A 10,454-nucleotide genomic window follows, 5' to 3' on the forward strand; every position below is an offset into this window, starting at 1 on the left:
CGCCACATCTGTGAGCAAGAGGCTACAAGATGTTTTAGGAAAAAGTGTGATTCTTTCTTTCAAAAGTCTATCGTGCTTAAAGTGTCTCTCTCTGCTATTGATTCATGCTCTCCTCTTTCAGAAATATGCCTCCACGTTGAGCAAGAAGAAATAATGATGGTCAGCAACCTCAACCCGCTGACCCATTAAATGAAAATGTGTCTCATACTGAATTTCGGGCAGCCTTTCAGGCGCTAGCCCAAGCTATTACTGCAAATGTTCAGGACAACCCAGCCCCGGCTCCACAGCAGTAGGGAGGTGATTCATCTTCTGTCATGATCCGTGACTTCATGCGGATGAATCCACCGAAATTCTATGGGTCCAAGATTGATGAGGATCCACGATTGTTTTTAGAGGAGGTGCGGAAGATTACTCAAGTGATGCATGTATCTGAGGAACATAGTGTGGAGTTGGCTGCGTATAGGTTGAAAGACCTTGCTTATGACTGGGTTGTTGCTTGGAGAAAAGGTAGAGGTGAGGGAGTTGTCCCTACAACTTGGCAAGAGTTCCAGGATTCATTCCTAGATAAGTTTTTCCCTTTGGAGATGAGGGAGGTGAAGGTGGAAGAGTTTATGAACTTGCGACAGGGCTCTATGACTATTACAGAGTACTGTCTAAAGTTCAATCAGTTAACCAAGTATGCTCCTGACTTAGTGGCTGATAATCGGGCTAGTATAAGTAAGTTTGTGACTGAAGTGTCTAGATATGTGGTTAAGGAGTGTAGGTCTGCTATGATTAATAGTGAGATGAATCTTTCTAGGATGATGACTCATGCCAAATAGATTGAGGCAGACAATATTAAGGAAAGAGATAGAATGAGAAGGAATAAGAGAGCTAGGTCCGAGCAGCACGGACAGGGTCAGACTAGATCGTAGAGAGGGAGTCGCCCTCAGTATCAGGATCGTTCGTCTATGCCAGCACCATCATCTGCTAGTGCTCCCATGCCTAGAGGTAGGCAAGATCAAGGTAGCAGGTCATATGCATCCAGGTCCCAGTATAGTGCTGGAAGTAATCCAAATCGTCTCCTGTGTCCTAAGTGTGGAAGGGCTAATTCGGGTGAGTGTTGGGGTGAGAAGAGGGGTTATTTCCAGTGTGGTTACATGGGTCACAGAGTTAGATATTGTCCACAAGATGGACAAGGGCATCGTGACTAACTCCCTCAGACCCAGACTCAGACTGTTAGTGCTCCAGTTTTAATGACTCGCCCAGCCCCAGCTCAGGGCGCCTCTTCTAGAAATACTAGCGGGCAGCACCAGAATAGACTCTATGCTTTACCGTCCTGCTAAGAACAGGAGGAATCTCTCGATGTTGTTACTGGAATGCTTCGTATAGTTTAGTTTGATGTGTATGCTTTGTTGGATCCTGGATCTAGTTTCTCATAAGTTACACCTTCGATTGCTGTGAATTTTGAAATGAGTCCTGAGATTATTCCTGAGCCTATCCTAGTTTCTACCCTAGTGGGTGATTCGATTGTTGCCCAGAAAGTGTATAAAAAGTGTCTTGTTACCGTTCTTCATAGAGTCTTGTTGGCTGATCTGATTGAGTTAGACATAGTAGATTTTGATATGATTCTAGGTATGGACTGGTTGTATTATTCTTATGCCTCTATTGATTGTCGGACCCGAGTGGTCAAGTTTCAGTTTTCAGGTGCATCCGTGATTGAGTGGTCTGGGGATTCTGTGTCACCCAAGAGTCATTTTATCTCTTACCTCAAAGCTAGAAAGCTTATTTCCAAGGGGTGTATTTACCATTTGATTAGAGTCAAAGACACTAAGTCTAAGATTCCAACTCTCCAGTCTGTTAACGTTATCAATGAGTTTTCTGATGTCTTTTCGGATGATCTCCCAGGGATACCTCCTGATAGAGATATAGAGTTTGGGATTGATCTTCTTCCCGATACTCAGCCCATTTCTATTCCTCCTTACCGTATGGCCCATGCAGAACTTAACGAGTTGAAAGAGCAACTCAAAGATCTACTCGATAAGGGTTTCATAAGGCCTAGTGTTTCTCCTTGGGGTGCTCCTGTGTTGTTTGTGAGAAAGAAAGATAGCTCTTTGTGTATGTGTATTGATTACCACCAACTGAATAAAGTCACCATAAAAAATAAGTACCCTCTTTCAAGAATAGATGATTTGTTTGACCAATTGCAAGGTGCAAGTTATTTCTCAAAGATAGACCTTCATTCCGGCTATTATCAACTCAAAGTTAGGGAGTGTGACATTCCGAAAAGTGCTTTTCGAACTCGTTATGGCCATTTTGAGTTTCTTGTTATGTCTTTCGGGTTAACTAATGCCCCAGCAGCATTTATGGACCTCATGAATCGAGTGTTCAGACCATATCTGGATATGTTTGTCATAGTGTTCATCGATGATATACTGGTGTACTCCCGTAGTGAGGATGAACATTCTGATCATCTTCGAACTGTCTTGCAAACGCTTAGAGATCACAAGTTATTTTCCAAGTTCAGTAAGTATGAGTTTTGGCTAAGGTCAGTTGCTTTTCTGGGTCATATCATTTCTTTCGAGGGTATTAGAGTTGATCCCCAAAAGACCGAAGCTATTAGAAATTGGCCTAGACCTATTTCTCCGACTTATACCCAAAGTTTCTTGGGTTTAGCTGGCCATTACCACCATTTTGTTGAGGGTTTCTCCTCTATAGCATCTCTTATGACTCGGTTGACCCAAAAGAAAGTAAAGTTCTTGTGGTCCGAATCTTGTGAGAAGAGTTTTCAAAAGTTGAAGACTTGACTCACTTTAGCCCCTGTTTTGACTTTGCCTGATAGTATTGATGGTTTTGTGGTGTACTGTGATGCTTCGAGAGTTGGGTTGGGTTGCGAATTGATGCAGAAGGTTAAGGTGATAGCTTATGCTTCTAGACAGTTGAAACCCCATAAGAAAAATTACCCCACCCATGACCTTGAGTTGGCTGCTGTTGTGTTTGCTTGGAAAATCTGGAGACACTATTTGTATGGTGTCCATGTTGATATTTTTACTGATCATAAGAGTCTGCAGTATGTGTTTACCCAGAGAGAATTGAATCTTAGGCAGAGATGATGGTTAGAATTGTTAAAGGACTATGATATGAGTGTGATATACCATCCGGGCAAGGCCAATGTTATGGCGGATGCCCTAAGTAGAGTGTCCATGAGTAGTGTTTCGCATGTGGTAGAAAGTAAGAAAGAGTTGGATCGTGATGTACGTCGTTTGGCTAGATTGGGGGTTAGGTTGTTTGACTCTGCTAAAGATAGTATAGGGGTTCAGAGTAGTTCCGAATCCTCCTTGGTTTTGAAAGTGAAGGAAAAGCAATACTTAGATGCTAGTTTGGTCAGACTGAAGGAGTCAGTCAAGGACCAAAAAGTAGAGGTTTTCTCCCAAGGGGGAGATGGTATGTTGAGATTGTAGGGTAGATTATGTGTCCCGAATGTTGATGATCTGAGATAGAGGATTATGGCTGAAGCGCACGGCGCGCAATATTCTATTCATCCTGGTGCCACCAATATGTACCGAGACTTGCGAGAAATCTATTGGTCGAGTGGCATGAAGAAAAATATAGCGACATTTGTAGCTAAGTGTGCAAAATGCTAACAGGTTAAGGTTGAACACCAAAGACCTGATGGTATGATGCAAGAGTTTAGTATTCCCACCTAGAAGTGGGAAGAAATAAATATGGACTTCGTGATTGGTTTACCTTCTTCCCGACGCCATCATGATTCCATTTGGGTTATGGTTGATAGGTTGACTAATTATACTCATTTCTTGCCTTTTCATACTTCATATACTGCTGAAGATTACACTAGATTGTATATCCGAGAGCTAGTCAGACTGCATGGAGTTTCCTTGTCTATCATTTCAGATAGGGGTACTCAGTTCACTTTGCAATTTTGGAAAGCTTTTAAGAAGGGTCTTGGTACCCATGTTCTTTTGAGTTCTACTTTTCATCTACAGACCGATGGTCAGGCTGAGCAGACCATCCAGACCTTAGAGGATATGTTAAGAGCTTGTACACTTGACTTTAAGGGAAGTTAGGATGATCACTTACCGTTGATAGAGTTTTCTTACAATAACAGTTTCCACTCTAGTATTGGCATGGCTCCGTTTGAAGCCTTATATGGGAGGAAGTGTAGATCACCTATAGGTTGGTTCGAGGTGGGTGAAGCGGCTGTGAGTGGTCCTGATTTGGTATTTGAGGCTATGGAAAAAGTTAAGTTGATTAGGGAAAGGTTGAAAACTGCGCAAAGTCGTCAGAAGTCATATGTGGATGCTAGAAGGAGAGACCTTGAGTTTAAAGTTGGTGACCTAGTGTATCTGAAAATTTTACCCATGAGAGGGGTGAAGAGATTTGGAAAGAAGGGGAAGCTTAGTCCCCGTTATGTTAGTCCTTACAAAATTCTTAGCCGTGTTGGTAAGGTAGCTTATAATGTCGAGTTGCCTTCCGAGTTGTTCTCTGTTCATCCAATATTCTATGTCTCCATGCTTAGAAAGCATATTAGCGATGTTGTGGTAGCGGATTCCTCTGTGAGTGCTGACATTCTAGAAAATCTTTCTTTTGATGAAATTCTTGATTTCAGTGTCCGAAGACTAAGGAACAAAGAAGTTCCCTTGGGCAAGGTGTTGTGGCGAAACCAATCTGTTGAGGGTACAACTTGGGAAGTTGAGGCGAATATGCAATCCAAGTACCCGCACCTATTTTCTGCGAACTCCGATCAAGCCGAAGGTACCGTTCTTTCCTAAATCATGCACTTTTGATAAAAGTTGCAGCAGTTCAGCTGTCATTTATTATGTGTTCTGCTGTGGTTTCTTGAATTTATGCGTTCTATGTTGCATTCGGAGTGAGAAACAATGTGGTGATGAGTCTAACGAATGGTTTCAGCTGTATGCTCTATTCCCTATCTAATCTTGGCATGTCTAGCATCATTCGAGGAAGAATGTTTCCAAGGAGAGATGATGTAGTACCCCGAGAAATTTTTCGTTGAAATTTTGTGCGTAAACGTGTTGGGTTCTATCTTCTAGAGTGAATTATAAATTTTTCCATCGTAATGTCTTATATTATGACCCAGCATTGCTTAGAGTATCAAATAAGCTTTCCAAAGATATGTGGATCATCCAAAACGGACACCCGAGTGACAAGTTATGAACATTCCAATCGAACCCTGAATAGTAGTGAACAGTAAAACGTGCAGGAAAAAGTACTGAGGCATGGCGTATTTTTCCTCCAACTTTAAATGATCATAAATCCTTGTAAATAATGATCTGGGTGATCTATTATATATCAGCATATAGATCTATGAGTCCTCTTTCCAATGAAATTAGTTTCACCCAATTTGTCTGTTGGACCAAAAAGTTATGGTCAATCTACTTCAGCCTAACAAAAGTGAATTTTTGGGTCAACTTTAAACAATATAACTCCTCGTACACAATGATCTGGGTGAGATACTATATATCAGCTGAAAGATATGAGAGTCCTCTTTCTAATGAAATTGGTTTCATCCAATTTGGATACCAGAGCAAAACGTTATGGTTGATCAACTTCAGACTATCAAAACAGTCTACCAAAGGACAGATTCGAGAATTATATTATTTTTAGGACTTTTGGTCATTCTCCCTCACCCAAAATCCGTACAAACCTTATATTAGAGCCTATTAGAAGAATTATATGTTATATTTCATCAAATTCCCTCAAAATGAAAACTGTAAGCTCCTACATCCAACTTCAAGAACCTCCAAAGTTCACTATTAATTCTGTAAATTTATTCAAGATTCCAAGTTTCTAGTTCAAGAACTCCAAGAACCATCATTCAAAGGCACGATTAACATCTCAAAAACGAGTATCAATCTAAAGTTCATCATTCAAGGTATGTGGAGTTTTTCAACAAGAACTCTCTTTCGTTCTTGTGCCCAAAAGTAATTTTCTTTACAAAGACATGATTTTTATTTGATTTTTACGAATTTAAAGCATGAAACAATATCTTATGATGATTATTAAGAAATCTTGATGTTTATGATTTTGAAAGATGAATTTACATGTGTGGAGATATAAAGCATGAATCTTGAACGATATTTATCATGATTTTGATATTTGGGTCGTGAATCCCCATTGGAAATTATTTTTTTTTTAGAAAGTGTCTGTTATAGGCACATTGATGTTGAATATTTGAGATATTTTGAATGATTTGACCTTTTGGTTTTAATAGAGTTGTTTTGAACTCGAGTATGAAAGAAATCCGCAACGTGGTTGATTTTGATAGATGGGAAGCATGATGGCTCCCGATGTATATTTATATATTACTGAAATTGTTTTGTTGTGGGTTGTCTTTGAAATGATCTGAGCTAATTACGGGAGAAATCTTTAGCACTGAGTGGAAGGTATAAAGCGACCTTACTTCTCTAGAACTACGTGCCCCCGTAGGAGTGAGCCTGAGGCTTATTTATATAGTGATAGTTGATATCGATAGTCCTACTCCGATGGCAAAGATAGGATGGCTCTCCCCAACGTGGGTTGTACGTTGGACTCCATGTAGCTCACATGGTTTATGTCGGTTATAGGATCTCCCAGTGTGTATGTGTTTCCTTTTATCTATGGTGAATGGTGATGTGATTTGAAAGTGGAATTGTGAAAGTTATTCTTTCGAAAGATTTAAATGATATTTACATTATGAGAATTGATATTCTTGATGAATTGAAAGTGATTGACAAATTATATGATGACTCACATGTGTTATTGTACTTATTTCATCCTCTCATGATTATGATGATTTTCTTCGGGCTATGTGAGTCTTTCATACATCTTGCATATTTATTATAAATATTTATTATGATGATGTTTATAAAATTGCATACACCACCATATACTCGGTTTCTTTCCCTGGTACTGATCCACATCTTCAGATATGGGCTGCATTTTCTCAGAATATAGGTTCAGGTGTTCAGTTTCAGGTTTGACAGTGATTCTTCGGGCACACTATTTTACATCCTCTGTTGTGGTGAGTCCTCATGTTCCGAGGACGTGATGTCTGATGTTGGTTTCATGGAATTGTTTACATTTGATAACTGAGTATGGGTCAGTTGGGGCATGTCTCAATGGCTCGCTGGTTTTATTGATTTCTTAGAGGCTTGTCAGACTAGTATAGATGTTGGGAGTTGACTAATAAGTTGTATTTTGTTATCTTTCTGAAATTCTTTTATTCTTGGATGATGATTACTCTGTTGATATTTGAGGGTTATTTATGGAAACTCCGTTGATTTGTGTTGAATTGAATGAAAATGGCTCAAAGGGTTAGCTTGGGGTTACTCGTAGCCTCAAGCACCATGTGACGCTCTAGGACCCATTTTCTGGGGCGTTACATACATTGTCTTGTTACATGCTCAAAATTCAGCCAACTCAGGGCAGGTGGGTGGAGGTTGGGTTGGGTAATGGGGGTGGTCTCCTGTCCTGGTTGGACTTGGGACGCCCACTACAACAAGACCCTAGTGCGGGTCATGTCACAAATCGTAAGTACAACTGAAAGCGAAAAATTACTTACACAAAATTTATCCTTAGGTCTCGAAAGTCATCTATGCCAAAATATCTAAGAATGGCAAGAGGGGGATACACCCTAAAACTAAACTAAAACATAAGTTCAGAACTAGATAACTATGCCAATAAGAAAACATTCCATAGTAACCCAAATATGTTGCTCACTCTGAAATCTGGAGTTAACAACTAAAATCATAAGTGAGGTCTCTTTGGAGCCGTGGAATGTGTGTTGCTCTCACAAAAGTAAATGCAGGTGTACTATCAGCACACAAGAAAAACAATGTACTTGTAGGGTTATTTGTCCTACCCAAGATAAGAATATGAGAATATAACTAATTTATAGTACAACAAGTTAATCCATGCTTAATAAACATACACTTAGCATAACTAGCAATAATGAACAATTAGGAATCAAACCAACAAGTCAACATATTATCACCAAGTCAAATTTAGTCAAGACAAGTCAAAAACAAGTCAGGGCAATTTATTAAGTACAAAAAAATAAATTTTCATGGTTCACTCATAGAACAATCAGACTCACTTGACCCTCGTACATACACACTAAGGGATATACAACCACCCGATAGCCATGACCTGTAGGGTACAATTATCGTCCATATACCAAAACTCTTTACACAAGTGTACAACAATCTTGTTCCACCAAAATTCAATGAGAATGTTCTAAATATTGAACATTCTATTTTTATCAAGTAAGGTAGGTCAAAATCATATAACAACCGTAAATCATTTGCAAGGACCACACCAAACAAAATTCACTAATAAGCCATAGTAAAAGGAAGTTAACAAGAACTTATAGCACAAATTTTATTAAAATACAATACCATCACCTACCTCAAAGAAAGCTTGCATAATTCCTCTACGCCAGAGCTTTGCCCTTTCATGCAATTTCGTCTTGCTCGTGGTCTAGAACATGCATTTAAAGAAATAATTAAAGAAATGACCTACCATTTAGGGATTTATAACTAGGTCAAATTCATGATCATTCCCTTCCCATTCTAGGGCTTTTTCATCATAATTCACCTAAAAATATCAATTTTATGAATAAATTAGTGAATTAACAGATTGCAAGGGTAAATTAAATATTAATAATCAAAATCCATTAAATTATTCCTTAATTTTCTTGCTTTTACAATTAATTAACAATAATACGCACTAAAACCCTCTCTGAACTCTGTGAATTAACAATTTTAAGGCTTAATAATTAAATACGAGTTAACGGAGATGAATTCCTTACCTTAATGAAGCCAAATAAAGAAATTCTGGTGTATTTCATCCTAAATCTCTCTTTCTTTGACCCAAAATGAGTTTTAGAAAATGAACTATTTTGAAAAATATTTTAATAAATCTGCAATTTGCACTGCTATAGCAATACCGACTATTGTAGCGATCGTTGACCGCCTTTGACCATTGCTATAATTGGAATTCCTCTATGATGGTGCGTGCCATTATAGTGGAGTGTCGATTGTTATACCAGCTTTGAAGGGACAAAATGTTCGTCTTCACCCAAAAATCTCACATTTTGCAACACACGTTAAATTGGGACATTTCGAACGTTGCCCTTTACTCTAAGACAAATTTTGAGAGTTCTACTTATCCAAATTTGATTTCGTAAATTTCTACAGGCTCCTTATCATCTTAGCTAACTACAAATTATAAAAAATACAACTACCCTAGTCAAAATAATTTCCATATTTCCCAAAGTCACACCTCACTCAAAAATTGGTCTAAACTTACCTAGCGTAAGATTCAAAACTCCTAAGTCGGGAAGAATTTTGACATGAGATTTTAAACATAAGAATCATACGTAAAGACGGATATGGTCATTACAAAATATACCAATTTACTCATCGTTCATCCTCGTTTGATCAAACGAGAAATATAATCTGAGTAAGTAAGAAGAAGAGTACCTGTATACTCAAACAATTGAGAGTACTTATCCCGTATATCCTTTTTGGTCTCCTAAGTGGATTCCTCAATTGGAAAATGCTTCTACTGCACCTTCATTGAAAGAATTTCCTTCATACATAATTCTTAAATATCGTGATCTAAAATCACTACCGGTTCCTCTTCGTAAGCCAAGTCCTTATCTAGAAGCACAGAATCCCACTTAATGATATAGTCTTCATCCCCATGGTAGCTTTTCAAAATTGAAATATGAAATACCATATGGAATCCTCACAATTCCAATGGTAGAGATAACCGATATGCAACTGGACCCACTTCCTCAAACACGTCGAGGGGGACCTATATACTAACGGATGAGCATGCCCCTCTTACCAAAACTTATGAATCCCTTTATGGGAGACAACTTCAGCAAAATTGGAATATAAACCTTGAAGTACATGTCCCTCAACTTACGATCTATGTACTTTTTCTATCTACTTTGAGCAGCCAACAACTTAGCTTGAATGACTCTTACCTTCTCCTGAGCCTCCTTTAGTAAATTCATGCCCAAAGGCTTAAAATCTCCCTACTCAAACCACCCAATAGGTGACCTGCATTTTCTTCCAAAAAATGCCTTTAATGGTGCTATATCAATACTAGAATGATAACTATTATTTCATGAAAACTCACATAATAGAATAAATTGATCCCAATGACCACCAAAATCAATTACACAGTCCCTTATATGTCCCATATTACCTAAATAGTCCTCTTCAACTGCCCATCAGCTTGAGGGTAAAAATTTGTGCTAAACGTGAGCTTAGTTCCCAACTCTTCAGGCAACCTATCCCAAAAATCAGAAGTGTACTTTTCATCTCAGTCAAAAATGATTGTACATAGCACCCCATGAAGTCTCATAATCTCCTTGACATAAATTTTAGCTAATTGTTGAGAGTTTTAGTCTACCCAAGACAATAAAAAGTAAGTTTACTTCATCA

The sequence above is a fragment of the Capsicum annuum genome, chromosome 8 (assembly GCF_002878395.1).
Source record: "Capsicum annuum cultivar UCD-10X-F1 chromosome 8, UCD10Xv1.1, whole genome shotgun sequence".
NCBI lineage: Eukaryota > Viridiplantae > Streptophyta > Magnoliopsida > Solanales > Solanaceae > Capsicum > Capsicum annuum.